This window comes from Eptatretus burgeri, chromosome 4 (assembly GCF_056783735.1).
Source record: "Eptatretus burgeri isolate ZD-2024b chromosome 4, Ebu_testis_v1, whole genome shotgun sequence".
NCBI lineage: Eukaryota > Metazoa > Chordata > Myxini > Myxiniformes > Myxinidae > Eptatretus > Eptatretus burgeri.
In genome coordinates, this window is record NC_140964.1 from 91,359,292 (window position 1) to 91,374,122 (window position 14,831).

At 44.3% G+C, this 14,831-nt stretch overlaps 1 protein-coding gene across 6 annotated transcripts in view; it reads left to right on the forward strand.

The window, feature by feature from the left end:
• Positions 1–14,831, forward strand: part of LOC147028666 (calcium/calmodulin-dependent protein kinase kinase 2-like) — a 200,879-nt gene that overhangs the window by 128,687 nt on the left and 57,361 nt on the right. For 2 of the 6 annotated variants that reach the window (XM_085879305.1, XM_085879321.1), the window contains exon 1: positions 12,142–12,364. The exons of the other annotated variants lie outside the window; for them this stretch is intronic. The gene's annotated coding sequence lies outside the window, so the exon portion shown is untranslated. Of the gene's footprint in view, positions 1–12,141; positions 12,365–14,831 lie in introns of those variants that run through there. 6 annotated transcript variants of the gene reach the window in all.

Below are 14,831 nucleotides of genomic sequence, written 5' to 3' on the forward strand. Positions count from 1 at the left end.
CACCATGCCAGTTAGCTTCAATTGTCGTCATGCCAGTTAGCTGGGTGTGGGTACTTCTCTCACCTGCCATGGCCATTCAGCAGAGGAACTTCTGTGACTCATTGGGACTGACTCAATCGGTCAACTTCCGAACCAAGATCTCAGCCAATGGTACTCCATCTCTGGATTTGATTTTGACCAATTTCCCAGAAAATGTCTGCTGTTCTTCTTTCGCTCCAATCTGTTAATCTGACCATATGCTTGTTAAAGTGGTCATCTTCCTGGCTGTTACTAGAGAACCACCCCAGCGCCGACGAGTCTGACACTTCACTAAGGGCGACTAGCAAGGTCTTCAAGCAGCCATCAAACTTCTAGGCTGGTCTCCCATTTCTACTCTCTCCGACATCAACTCATCCTGGGAATTCTATCAAAGACAATCTCTCTCTCTCTCTCTCTCTCTCTCTCTCTCTCTCTCTCTCTCTCTCTCTCTCTCTCTCTCTCTCTCTCTCTCTCTCTCTCTCTCTCTCTCTCTCTCTCTCTCTCTCTCTCTCTCTCTCTCTCTCTCTCTCTCTCTCTCTCTCTCTCTCTTTCTCTTTCTCTTTCTCTTTCTCTTTCTCTTTCTTTCTCTTTCTCTTTCTCTTTCTCTTTCTCTTTCTCTTTCTCTTTCTCTTTCTCTTTCTCTTTCTCTTTCTCTTTCTCTTTCTCTTTCTCTTTCTCTTTCTCTTTCTCTTTCTCTTCTTTTTCTCTTCTTTTTCTCTTCTCTTTCTCTTTCTCTTTCTCTTTCTCTTTCTCTTTCTCTTTCTCTTTCTCTTTCTCTTTCTCTTTCTCTTTCTCTTTCTCTCTCTTTCTCTTTCTCTCTCTCTCTCTCTTTCTCTTTCTCTTTCTCTTTCTCTCTTTCTCTCTCTCTTTCTCTCTCTCTTCCTCTCTCTCTTTCTCTCTCTTCCTCTCTCTCTTTCTCTCTCTTCCTCTCTCTCTTTCTCTCTCTTTCTCTCTCTTTCTCTCTCTTTCTCTCTCTTTCTCTCTCTCTCTCTCACAGATTTATCCCATCTCGTCTTCAGATATCCTACCCTTCCTCCTGCCCATGGTACACTGAAGCTTGTGGCGAGGCAGTTGTCCTAAAACAATTTTCCTTTGCCTCATGGAAGACAAATCCTCCTGAAGACAATCTCAGTTCTGTCCACAAAGCTGGGAACAAGTATGTGTCTACTTTGAGGAGAGGCAGGAAACAACATTTTTCTCATCTCAAATATGAACTCTCAAACATGTCTCCCTCCTCCAAATCCTGGTGGTATCTAGTTACGTCTGTTTCTGGTGGATGTCCCACTTCCATCCCCTTCCTTACCTCAAATGGCTGCACAGCTGACACTACGTGAAAAAGCTGAATGCCTAAACTCTGTGTTTGCTTCTAAATCTTGCATCCCAAACCCATTGCTTTCTGTACCCACCTTACCCAGTGGCATCCAGCTGTGACTCTGTGTCCTTTTCTCCTGACAAGGTGGAGAGCTTGCTGTCAAACTTCAACTCTGATTCTGCAACCAGTCCAGATGGCATCTGTCCTCATGTTCTTAAAACCTGCTCTGCTGCTTTTGCTCACCCTCTCTCTGTTCTATTCACCCTCTCATTTTCTCAAGGTTATCTGCCATCTACTTAGAAATCAGCAACTATTACCACTCTCCATAAAATGGTGCAAAAACTGATCCCTGCAACTACAGACCAATCAGCCTGCTCCCAATCATCGGCAAGGTAATGGAACCCATCATCACTTCCTGCAGAACTGCAGGATATACGTAAAGGGCACATCAAATCCTTCCTCTTCTCCAATGGCTTGACCATTATTTTGGATTCAGACCAGGCCACTCTACCTTGGACATGCTGTTTCTGCTCTCTCAACAATGGATAGAGGCCTTTAATGTCAGACATGAGATTGGGGACCGTCTCTCTCCAAACATATATTGAGCATTTGATACCCTACCCTGCTCTCCAAACTCTCTATCTATGGCATCGAAGGCCAACTCCATCCATGGCTTACTGTTACTGACTTCCTCTAGTCTCGTATCCAACGTGTCGCTCTCAACAGAATCCTTTCATCTCCTCCACCTGTCAAAGCTGGAGTGCACTTAGGCAGTGTTCTGGGTCCAGTGCTATTCCAAATCTTCATCAACGATCTCTCTGACTCTGGAGAATCACCTTTATTTGTTTGCTGATGACTCAACTCTCTGCCCTCCACCCTCCTACAGAGAGGCAGACTGCAGTCTGTCATTCCACTTTTCAAACCTTAACAAAATCACAAATTGGTCAAACACTGGGAATATGTCTTTCAATCCTGACAAATCTCACACTCTCACCATCTCTCTCCGAAAGGACCTTCTAGCAAAACCTCTTATCTACTTTCTCAACAATCTTATTGAAGAAGTTCAGTTACTCAAACTTTTGGTCCTCATGATTAGCCATGATCTTTCTTGGGCTAACCACACTTCCAAGTTGGCCTCCAAAGCCAGTCACCAACTGGGCATCTGACGTCATGCAAAGTCCTTCCTTGGCACACCTGAGTTCCTGACCACAAACAAAGCTTTGGTCCACAGTCTGATGGAGTACTGCTCCCCCCTCTGGTGTGGTGGTCCTGCCTCACACCTAGCTCGACTTCACGCTGCAGAAACCAAGGCATTTAAGATCATTGGTATCTCCCGTGATGAAGCTGAGTCTTTGTGTCTCTCACTCTCTCACTGGAGGCAGGTCGGTGGGCTTTCTGTCTTCCACCGTCTCCTCTCCGGCCTTGCCCCCCCTCCACTGTTCTGTCTCTGATCTGCCCCCCCCCTATATTTCCTCAGGACTCTCAAGGTCTGCCAAAAACCCCCTTCTGGTGAAACTGCCAAAATCAAGAATCATTGCTCACCTTCACTCTTTCATTCCTCCTTTTCCAGCCTCTTGAACAAACTCCCACACTCTCTTCAATCCCACTCCTCCCTCCCGGTCTTCAAAACATGTTCTACACCATCTCATATCTTCTCCTATCCAAAATCTTGATCTTTACGACCCCTGTTGATCCACCCCAAAGCCACCACCATCTAATTTCCTGTTTTCCTTCCTCAAAGTCCCTGTAGTTCCATCTTGTTTACCCTATGTACTCTGCCCCATCCCTCTCCGTTTCACAGATATCCTATTGTCTCTGTTTCCCACTATTTTGTGCTTCCCTCTCCTGCCCCTCTTGACTTCTGCCTTGTTATATGTTGCTGTGTATGAACTCTTTCATGAGTTTTGACGTGTTATCCAACAAACAAACAAACAAACAAACAAACAAAAAAAGGCCTTGAACAAACTTTAGTACATCATGGGAGATGAAGTTTATGGTCAAGTTTCATCAAAATTGTATGTGTAGCTTCGGAGAAGAAAGCAAATACCTCTTTTGGTGGGTCAATAACACCCCCCCCCCCCGTAGACCACCTTCTTGAGTGCAGATTTTGATGCGGTCGATAAATGTTGGTACATAACGGGTGATGAAGGTTGTGGTCAAGTTTCATCAAATCATGTGTGTACTTTCGGAGAAGAGATCAAATACCTATTTTTTGGGGGGGGGGGTCAACCCCCCTATACCCGCTTAATGAGCACAGATTTTGATGCAGTCTATACACTCTGGTACATCCCATGTGATGAAGGTTGTGGTCAAGTTTCATCGAAATTGTGTGCGTAGTTTTGGAGAGAGCAAATAGCTATTTCAAGGGGGGGCAAACCCCCCCCCCCACCCGTAGGCTTCCTGAATGAGCACAGATTTTGATGTGGTCGATACACCTTCATTCGGCATCAGATTTGAAGCTTGTGGCGAAATTTCATCAAAATCGTGTGTTTGGTTCAAGCAATAATGATTGAAGTATTTACGGACTGACTCACTCACTCACCTGCGGACACTGCTCAATCGCAGAAGCTCACCTGACTAAAGTCCAGGTGAGTTAACAATTAAAAACAAGGAAGTGATGGTCACATGCGATCTTATGATCCCATCGAAAACAAAGCATTTCAACCGGATATAGGACTGAGGTACAGAAACAAAAATATGCCATTGTTTATTGAGGTATCAGTACCCAGCAATTTTGGCCTAAACAACGCAGATAAAAGAAAATGACCAAATACCAAGACCTCAAAAATGAAGTGAAAAGATCCTGGAAGCTGAAGAACGCCGAAATTGGTCCAGTGATAATTGGAGCAATGGAAATGATAAAAGATAACCTCACGGATATTTTAAAAACATCTCTGGGAATATTACTACAAACAAATCACAGTTGGAAGCTGTCCGGAGCTCAGTGACGATCCTGAAAAGAGCCCTCGAAATGAAACTTTGAGAACTAGAAAACTTCACAATTTGGTCCATGAATCGTAATCCCTTCCTGAAATGGAAGTGGATACTTCGAACCCTGGGAGAACTCCATTCGACCTTCTGAAGCTCACATATAAGAGATAACTAGCATCCATTGAAGACAAAGTCTTCGATATCCCCCGCCATAGTAAATGAGGATTAACAAACTTATATTCCCTAAGCGTGTGCAATATGTATGTGAAGTTTCCCCTTGATCTGACCAGCCATTCTCGAGAAGACTTTTAAAGGTTTTAGGGTAAATTCAATATGGCCGTCAAACCATGTGACCTATCAATTAGAAATTAACAAACTTCTGAAAGGATGTCTTGGGGAAAGTGTATGTGAAATTTTGCCTCAATCTGTCCAGCCGTTCTGGAGAAGAAGATTTTTAAAATTTATTAATTTTCAATCCAAGATGGCTGATGAACCATGTGACCTATGACATCATAAATTTACATTCTGCCTGCGATCCTCCAGTGGAATACGTGTGTGAAGTTTCGTGTTAATCGGATGAGGTGTGTTATTCTATCCAAGATGGCCGCCAAACCATGTGACTTGTGATGTCATAATTTTTACCATGTATGCAGACATGATGGAAGATGATAGTTGCAAATTTTCGCTTCATTAGGTTATGTGATTCCAGAGAAAACATTATTTAATATTTTCCTTGAATCCAACATGGCTGCCAATCAATGTGACCTATCAATTAGATAATATCAAAAGGCACCAGTTCACCACTTGCTTGATATGTGTACCAAATTTCGTAATATATATCTTGAGGGGATTTGTAGTTCAGCTCCGGAAACGAAATGTGACGGACGGACGGAACCCATTTCTATATCCCCCGCCAACTTCGTTGGTTGGCGGGGGATAATAACCAACACACATTCACACACCAAGCCACACTCCCATCCGGCAAGGCATAACATGTGAATGAACACATGAACTCGTGATGTGAGGTCCCAGAGAATCCTTGGTTGTTGCTGGTCGGACTTTGTGTCCAACGAACGATCGCTGAGAGAGACTCAAATGAGATTTGTTACCTGCATAGTCGTGAGCGTCAGCTGCGGATGTATGGAAATGTGGCTCGTTTTCCTGACGCTGATCCTGCCGTTTTCCAGACGCTGATATTATTGTCATGTCAAGCCAGATTAGATCTGTGATTTGCTCCAGGTACCATGTAAGCCTCTACGAACCTGTTTCATGGTCGGGTTGTTGGCGACTCAACTGTCTCTCCCACCAGGTTTTCTTGACACCCAGCAGGATTAAAAAACAAAACCTGTCAAAGGGTGGAGGAGCTCCTCATGAGCCAATTGCCATACATTTCCATTGCACAAATGTGTCTGCAGATGTCCTCCTGCAGTTGGGTTACATTTTTTTAGGGGGTTGGTGGCAGGATTTGCACTCTGGCCACCGTAAAACACTTCATTCCGCAAAACCAACAACTGCAAAGAAATCCGATAATCCACTCCATGGAAGCTGCTGCCCTCCACAGGGCAGCTCAGCAGATGACGGGATTAGGGGAAAGCCGTTGAGACCCCCATTCCTTGGTTACAGGAAGAAAACCACGGGGTAAACCTCCAGGGTCAGATTGCAGTGGTGTGTGGTGGATTGGTGCTGAGGTGTCGTCTACCAGAGGGCAGTCTCCTTGGTTTAACCTGAGGCGGGCCCTTCAGGTACATGCCTGGAATGTTCTCACTCTAAGAGATGATGATCATCTGTCTCTGTTTAGTCCAAGAGCATTAGGGTTTAACCTGGACATTTTTGGTAACAAGCTGATTTTTTCAGGAAAGGTCCAGGAATGTGTGTGAAATAACATACTAAAAGTTCTCATGAATCCTCCTTGAGCGTTTTCCGCAATCCAAAATGGCGTCCAAAATGGCTGCCATTTCCTGTTTTTCTCATAACTTTGCAAGTAGGTTTACCTATAACACATTTTAAATGTCTACACATATGTTTTGAAGTATAAGGAACTCAATACAATACATATCGGAAGATTTTGAAACACACAAAAACGAATAAAACCGCTTAAGCTCTTTCAGAAATCCAAAATGGCGTCTGAAATTGCTGCCGTTTCTGGTTTTACACCAAGGTACTTCAACACGCACTTTAAATGTCTTAATATATGTTTTGCGACTCAATGAAATGAATCATATACTTATTGGGAATTTTTCAAAAACACACATTTACCAATAAAAACACTTGAGCTCATCCTGAAATTCAAAATGGCGCCCGAAATTCCCCTTTTCCTGTTGTTGTTTTCTCATAACTCTGCAACTAAGTAACCCAATAAAGCACACTAAAATGTCTTTATATATGTTATGGGAGTCAAGGAATCTAGATAAATTCTTATTCGCAGATTTGAAACACGCATATCTATACCAATAAAACTACTTGAACTAGTCCCAAAATCCAAAATGGCGCCAAAGATGGTTGCAATTTCCTGTTTTTCTCATGACCCTGTGACTAAGTTACCTCAATATGCACTTTAAATCTCTAAATATATTATGTCTTGAGAAATAAGGAACTCATTCAGATACTTTGAAGTACAAAGGAAACAATAAAACCGCTGAAGTTCTTTCTGAAATTCAAATGGTGCTCAAAATGTCCGCCACTTATCAACACACTGCTGTTTTAGCCTGTTTCAAGAGGCAAAGACATTCAAAACAAGATCATGCGAGAGATTCAAACCTCAAAAGTTTCAGATGAATCTTTACCTTACGCATGCACACACCTAGTTGCATCAGTCATTGTCTTCATCGTCGGATGCTGTATCTTCAATGTTGATGTCCTCTGAAGTTGGGGTAATATCATCGTCGGCATCTATAAGAGTTGGTGCTTTATTGTTGCAATTGAGACCACTGCATTTACTGCACATTGAGGTACAAAAGAGCCCAAGTTTCTTGCAGCTGCATGTCATGCTTCTGCAACCATCTGGTTTACACCCACATGCCACCATGTTCAGCAAAGTGTCGGGTGCAACAGCAATGTCTGTTTCTACCGGGGTAAGAGTCCCGTCCTGAAATCGCCAGCCCCATTCTGTTGGAGATAAGGAGTTACCCATCCATTCCTGGACGGTAAGATAGGTGCGATATGAATGTTGCTTTGCTGCAGCACTAGTTGGAGGTAGACTTTCTAGCTGAAAGGATGAACTCAGGGAACTGCGACCGATTGCCCGTTTGTATGCGATGTGACAGTAGTCATCAAGAGATTCAAAACTGCTGGCTCCATAAAGCTTAAGAATGAAGCCTTCCCCAGCTTTTTCCACCTCGTCATGGGTGCTTCCACTGTTTGTGAAGGTATCCAGCAAGTCGTAGTCTCGCTTCTTGTGCACCATGTTGAAAGCTTTACGCTTGCCCTGAGGATAGATCGCAGAGACCGTGTCACATCCCGTCACAGCATGAAGAAACATCAAGTGATTTCTTGTGTCCCCTATGGCATGCTGAATCTCATGAATGTTGAAGACCGTGACAGGATTACTGCGGCATAGCATGTACACATCTGTGGAAGAGGTTGCCCGAGCAACTAGCATTACCAGTAAGTCTGTGTCCGTACCAACGACAGCAACTGGCACATGTTCTGACTCTGCCAGTGCTAGTGCTGTGGAGACAATCAGGGTGTCGGCGTCTGCTTCTGCCTGGACTTTTGGAAGAACTCAAGAGGTCTTATTGGTACTTGCGTGCTTCAGCATCTCTTAAGATGTATTCTAATGAGTTCCTCATACTTCAAAACATATATGTAGACATTTAAAGTGTGTTTTGGGGAAACCTGCTTGCAAAGTTATGAGAAAAACAGAAGAGGCGGCCATTTTGGACGCCATCTTGGATTGCGGAAAACGCTCAAGGAGGATTTATGAGGACTTTTAGTATGTTATTCTAGACATATTCCTGGACCTATCCTGAAAAAATCAGCTTGTTACCAAAAATGTCCAGGTTAGGGCCTATTTTGACCTAATGCTCTTGTACTCGTTATCATCTGAGCTCGTGTTTGAACAAAGGTATTGCAGTACTCTCTGAAGTTCGGAGATCGGATAGTGGTGATATCATGGCAAGTGGTTACACCTAATATTGGTCTGCTCGCTCTGATGGTTACCATGCCCAAGGAGTTGCTGGAGCTGTGTCCAATAAGCTCACTCCAATGATACTTTAGGTAACACTGGTCAATGAGCGTATTATGAGACTAAGGAGTCATTACTCCTAATGTGTCATTTCCCTGGTCTCTGTATATGCTTCGACTGAGGCGAGTGATCTTACTGTGAAGGACGCATTCTATGCTGCACTCGATTCTGTGGTTTATCAGTGCCTCAGGCGAGATACACTTCTAGTCTTGAGGGATTTCAATGCATCGACTGGAACTGATAGGGATGGTTATGAGACATGTGTTCATCTCCATGTGTCTGGAACTGTCAACCAGAAGAGTACCAAGTTCCTTAACTTTGCAAGAAGTCATGGACTTAGGGTGGTTCGTTCATGGTTTCAGTACCCACAGGCTCATCTCTGGACTTGGTGTTCCAACAATGGTGGTGTGGCAATGGAGATTGACCATGTGCTTGCTGATGGTTGCTGGAGGATAATTCAGAACTGTATGGTCTACTGGAGTGCTCAGTTCCTCAATAGTGACCACCGGCTTATTGTAGCAACTCTGAAGTTTTACCTTAAATCCAGAAGAATGGTACCATCCCAGCTTAGGCTGGATGTTGGCAAGCTCAAGGATGAGAGGGTCGCTGAGGAGTTTGCAAACAGGCTGAGTGGGGATTTAGGGGGTCTGGGTGCTTTGGGGAATCCTGAAAAGTTGTGGAGTGTCTTCAAGACCACTGTCCTTGATTTTTTCCGGTGGATGTCTTGGAACTCACCGCAGGGTGAAGAAGAATTTTGTCTCTCAAGGGACACTGGATACCATTGACCATAGTCACTGCCGTCTGGAGGATTCTTGTTCTTTGTGGGTGCCACCAAAACGAATCAATCTGATGTCTGAACTATACTTTAGTACTGAGAGTTCTGTTAGATGAGTAATACTACCTCCGACTAATTTCCAGTTGTGACTGGAGTTCGTCAGGGGGGGTGTACTGGCCCCCACACTTTTCAGCATTTGTATGGACTGGATTCTGGGGAGGATATTAGAGAGATCAAGCTGTGGTACATCATTTGGGAATGTCAAGATCTCTGACCTTGATTTCGCAGATGATGCAGTCATCTTTGCAGACACTTTAGATATCCTTTTGGGGGCCCTTGAGGTGCTGAAAGAGGAGTTGGAGTCGCTGATATTTTGGGTTTCTGGGGTCAAAGACTAAGATCCAGGCTTTCAATGACATCTTAGATGCTGCGATCTTGTCTGTACTTGTTTGTGTTGAGGATGTGGAGGTCATAGAGAGATTCACTTACCTTGGCAGTGATATTCATGTCTCTGCTGGCTTTGAGCGAGAGGTCAATAGATGCCTGGGTCAGGCCTGGGGAGTCATGGATTCACTGGATCATGGGGTGTGGTGCTGCTGGTACCAGTGCAGGAGGACAAAAGTCTGAGTCTTCAGGTCCTTGGTGCTTCCAGTCTTTCTCTATGCATCTGAGACTTGGACTCTGACCAGGGAGCTGAGATGGAGACTTAATTCCTTTGGTACCAGGTCTCTTCGGAGAATCCTTGTCTATCGCTGGTCGGACTTTGTGTCCAATGCGCAATTGCTGAGAGAGATTCAAATGAGATTTTGTTACCTGCATAGTCTGTGTGCGTCAGCTGCGGTTGTATGGACATGTGGCTCCTTTTCCTGACCCTGATCCTGCTCACCAGATTCTCTTAGCGAGGGAGCCTCGTGGGTGGAGGAGGCCAATGGGCCGACCACATTTTCTCGTTGTTGCAGCAGGTTGATTGGCATCTCAAGCAGATGGTGATGGGCCAGGCGAAACCGACGAAAAGTGGACGCAGCGACGTGCTGCTCCGGTGCATGCTCCCATACCTTACCTGACCTGACTCCATATTGTTTCGAGTGAAGAAGCCGTGCTCTCCGTTGCTCATGGAACGGGCTATTACACCCTCAGGTCTACTCTAGAGTCTACGAAGTGCTAGTGGGTACATTACATCATATACTTAACCTAGTATGATGATGTCATATTCTCTGGAGATAGACGTTTCATGCATAATGCCCAAGTATCAATCAAAATAAAACCACCTTGTCTCTTTGAGAAAGTTTAGCAAAATTTGAACTTTTTCCTATTCGATGTACAGTGGACGAATACTATAGCATCTTCCTTTCAAACAATTACCCCCCAAAATTTCCCAAATTCCCTGGATATGTTTATTAATCAAACAAACTCTAAAGGGCTGAAAGGAATTTGGATTTTGTGGTCCAAGGTTCTCCAAGTGGATCGCTTGCTTGGCTGAATGATGAGAAACCTCATTATCCCTGCGATGCTACATAAGCGAGCAAAAATGACCTGGGTGAATAAACCATAACTACACGCAAGACCCATTAAGCCCCTCGGACCCTGATTAGTGGGTTTTTTTCTGGTAGTGGGAGTGACATCACAGGAATTTATCATGACGTCGCTCTACTATATTAAACAGTGCTTAGAAGGTAATTGCTATCCAATGAACTTTTGCTTGATGCTCAGCATTTAAAAGCATGGATCATGGACAAAACGCTGGGAAGGCAATGGCAAACCACCCAGTTTCACCCTTGCTAAGCGAAGCATCAATGCTTTGAAGAGTATGGTACATCAAATAATATTGTTGTCACTATGCGGTTCGTTCCATTTACCTGGTATGAATCCGACGGGTCACTTCAATGCGACTGTAATGGCCAGCTGGCTTAATGGCCCCAAGGCTGGATCACGTGTCCACTATTGCCACAATATCATGATAACGAGGCCAAAAAATCGGTTGGGCGTTACACGAATCGATATCACATGTCTCGTTTCTAAATACGGTCAAGCAAAGCCGGAGGCGTGTGGCACAGTCTGGATTGCGGCGTTAATTACCGCAGCAAATTAACCCTCAACGGGCTTCCCTTAATGAACAAGTTATCACGACGATGGAAAAATCACCCTGAGGCGAGGTATATTTAACCTCCGCCATCTTCCAAGATGTATGGAGGTTACTGTTTTCACCACTTTCTGTTTGTTTGTTTGTTTGTGAACAGTATTACGGAAAAACTCCTCGACGGATTTCGACGAAACTTGGTGGGGGGGGGGGGTTAGGTATGGTCCAAGGATCATGCCATTAAATTTTGGACTTGTTCCCCCCCCCAAAAAAAAATTGTTAGAGAAAAGAATTTTTTTTTTTGCATTTCTACATGTTTTAAGTGATTTCCAACCCCCCCAAAAAAATTGTTACCCCCCCCCCCAAAAAAGATTTTTTTTTGCATTTCTACATGTTTTAAGTGATTTACAATCCTCCCCCCAAAAAAATTGAGAAAAAAAATTCATTTTGCATTTCTCCATGTTTAAAGTGATTTCCAACCCCTCCAAAAATTGTTATCCCCCCCCCCCCCAAAAAAAAATTGTTAGAGAATTTTTTTTTTTTTTTGCATTTGTACATGTTTTAAGTGATTTCCAACCCCCCCCCCCTGAGGAGGGAGGGAATTTATCTTCGAACTTCACTGACGGCTTTGTTGAAATTTTCATTTTTTTATTTGCTTGAAGGAAAACATGGCGATGTTATTCCCATCAGTGACGGTTTTATTTGAAGATTTAATAATTTGGTGTTTAACTCTAAAACCAGATTCCAGTCAATAAATGTTACTCATAGATTGTTTTATACTTATCTCTACCTGCGTACTCTATATTTTTTTGCATTTATTTGTTTGATCCGTGAGGTAAGAATTCCAGAGCGGTGTATTGTTTGCTGGTTTCTCCAAACGTATCGTGATTGTTTGTATTTACTGTGACAGGTTAATATTGTGAAATAAGCTCGTTATGTCCTTAAATCCCAACAAAACGATCATGTTGTTAAGAGTTTGATTCGATGTCTCGTATAACCGTTTACTCTCTCGGCCTTTTTTTCCCCACTCAAGGCGTCGTTCGATTGGATGAGTTCTCCTCGGCCCGAGTTTGTTTATTTTAATTTTACACTTTATCATCAACAAACATTTCATTTGAAAATGTTATTTATTCCTTTTATTTGTTATGAAACTGGAGATTCATTGTTTATATTTATTTCACTTTATGCGAGGCAGAAATAATGCAGTGTATGGTGGTGGTGTGTGTGTATAGTGGTGGTGTGTGTGCCATGTTTTGGATGACAATCAGTGTATGGTGGTGGTGTGTGTGTGGTGGTGTGTGTGTGGTGTGTGTGCCATGTTTTGGATGATAATCAGTGTATGGTGGTGGTGTGTGTGTATGGTGGTGTGTGTGTGGTGTGTGTGCCATGTTTTGGATGACAATCAGTGTATGGTGGTGGTGTGTGCCATGTTTTGGATGACAATCAGTGTATGGTGGTGTGTGTGTGGGGTGGTGTGTGCCGTGTTTTGGATGACAATCAGTGTATGGTGGCGGGGTGTGTGCGGTGGTGTGGGCCATGTGTTGGATGACAAGCGGTGTGTGGTGGTGTGTGCCATGTTTTGGATGACTATCAGTGTATGGTGGTCTGTGTGTGGTGTGTGCCATGTTTTGGATGACTATCAGTGTATGGTGGTGGTGGTGTGTGCCATGTTTTGGATGACAATCAGTGTATGGTGGTGGTGTGTGTGCCATGTTTTGGATCACTATCAGTGTATGGTGGTGGTGGTGTGTGTGTGGTGTGTGCCATGTTTTGGATGACTATCAGTGTATGGTGGTCTGTGTGTGGTGTGTGCCATGTTTTGGATGACTATCAGTGTATGGTGGTGGTGTGTGTGTGTGGTGGTGTGTGCCATGTTTTGGATGACAATCAGTGTATGGTGGTGTGTGTGTGTGTGTGTGTGTGGTGTGTGCCATGTTTTGGATGACTATCAGTGTATGGTGGTGTGTGTGTGGTGTGTGCCATGTTTTGGATCACTGTCAGTGTGTGGTGTGTGCCATGTTTTGGATCACTATCAGTGTATGGTGGTGTGTGTGTGTGGTGTGTGCCATGTTTTGGATCACTGTCAGTGTGTGGTGTGTGCCATGTTTTGGATCACTATCAGTGTATGGTGGTGTGTGTGGTGGTGTGTGTGTGCCATATTTTGGATGACGATCAGTGTATGGTGGTGGTGTGTGTGGTGGTGTGTGTGCCATATTTTGGATGACGATCAGTGTATGGTGGTGGTGTGTGTGTGTGTGTGTGGTGGTGTGTGTGCCATGTTTTGGATGACGATCAGTGTGTGGTGTTAATGCTGGTCCTGATGGTGTGTGCCATGTTTTGGATGACGATCAGCGTGTGGTGGTGGTGTTGATGCTGGTACTGATGGTTTGAGCCATGTTTTGGATGATGATTAGTGTGTGGTGTTGATGCTGGTACTGATGGTGTGTGCCGTGTTTTGGATGACGATCAGCGTGTGGTGGTGGTGTTGATGCTGGTACTGATGGTTTGAGCCATGTTTTGGATGACGATTAGTGTGTGGTGTTGATGCTGGTACTGATGGTGTGTGCCATGTTTTGGATGACTATCAGCGTGTGGTGTTGGTGGTGTTGATGCTGGTACTGATGGTGTGTGCCGTGTTTTGGATGACGATCAGTGTATGGTGGTGGTGTTGATGCTCGTACTGATTGTGTGTGCTATGTTTTGGATGACTATCAGCGTGTGGTGTTGGTGTTGATGGTGGTACCATGTTGTGGATGACTATCCACGTGTGGTGTTGGTGTTGATGGTGGTACTGATGGTGTGTGCCGTGTTTTGGATAACTATCAATGTGTGGTGCTGGTGCTGATGGTGTGTGCCGTGTTATGGATGACGATCGTGTGTGGTGGTGGTGTTGATGGTGGTACCATGTTGTGGATGACTATCCACGTGTGGTGCTGGTGTTGATTCTAGTGCTGATGGTGTGTGCCGTGTTGTGGATGACGATCGTGTGTGGTGGTGGTGTTGATGGTGGTACCATGTTGTGGATGACTATCCACGTGTGGTGCTGGTGTTGATTCTAGTGCTGATGGTGTGTGCCGTGTTGTGGATGACGATCGTGTGTGGTGGTGGTGTTGATGGTGGTACCATGTTGTGGATGACTATCCACGTGTGGTGCTGGTGTTGATTCTAGTGCTGATGGTGTGTGCCGTGTTATGGATGACGATCGTGTGTGGTGGTGGTGTTGATGGTGGTACCATGTTGTGGATGACTATCCACGTGTGGTGCTGGTGTTGATGCTAGTGCTGATGGTGTGTGCCGTGTTATGGATGACGATCATGTGTGGTGTTTACCCATTGTAAATTAGAAATTGCCACAGCGATCCTGCGCACAGGCAATGAACATGACCTGGATCTCTACTAAGTAAATGTATTCCTGGTTTGATGATGATCTGTATACTCAGGAACGGTGAGATGACTGTGTTTATGAATGTGCGGTCGTGCAGTTCGTCAGCTCGTGCGTTTGAACAACTGCATTCTATTGATGCATGTCTTCTATC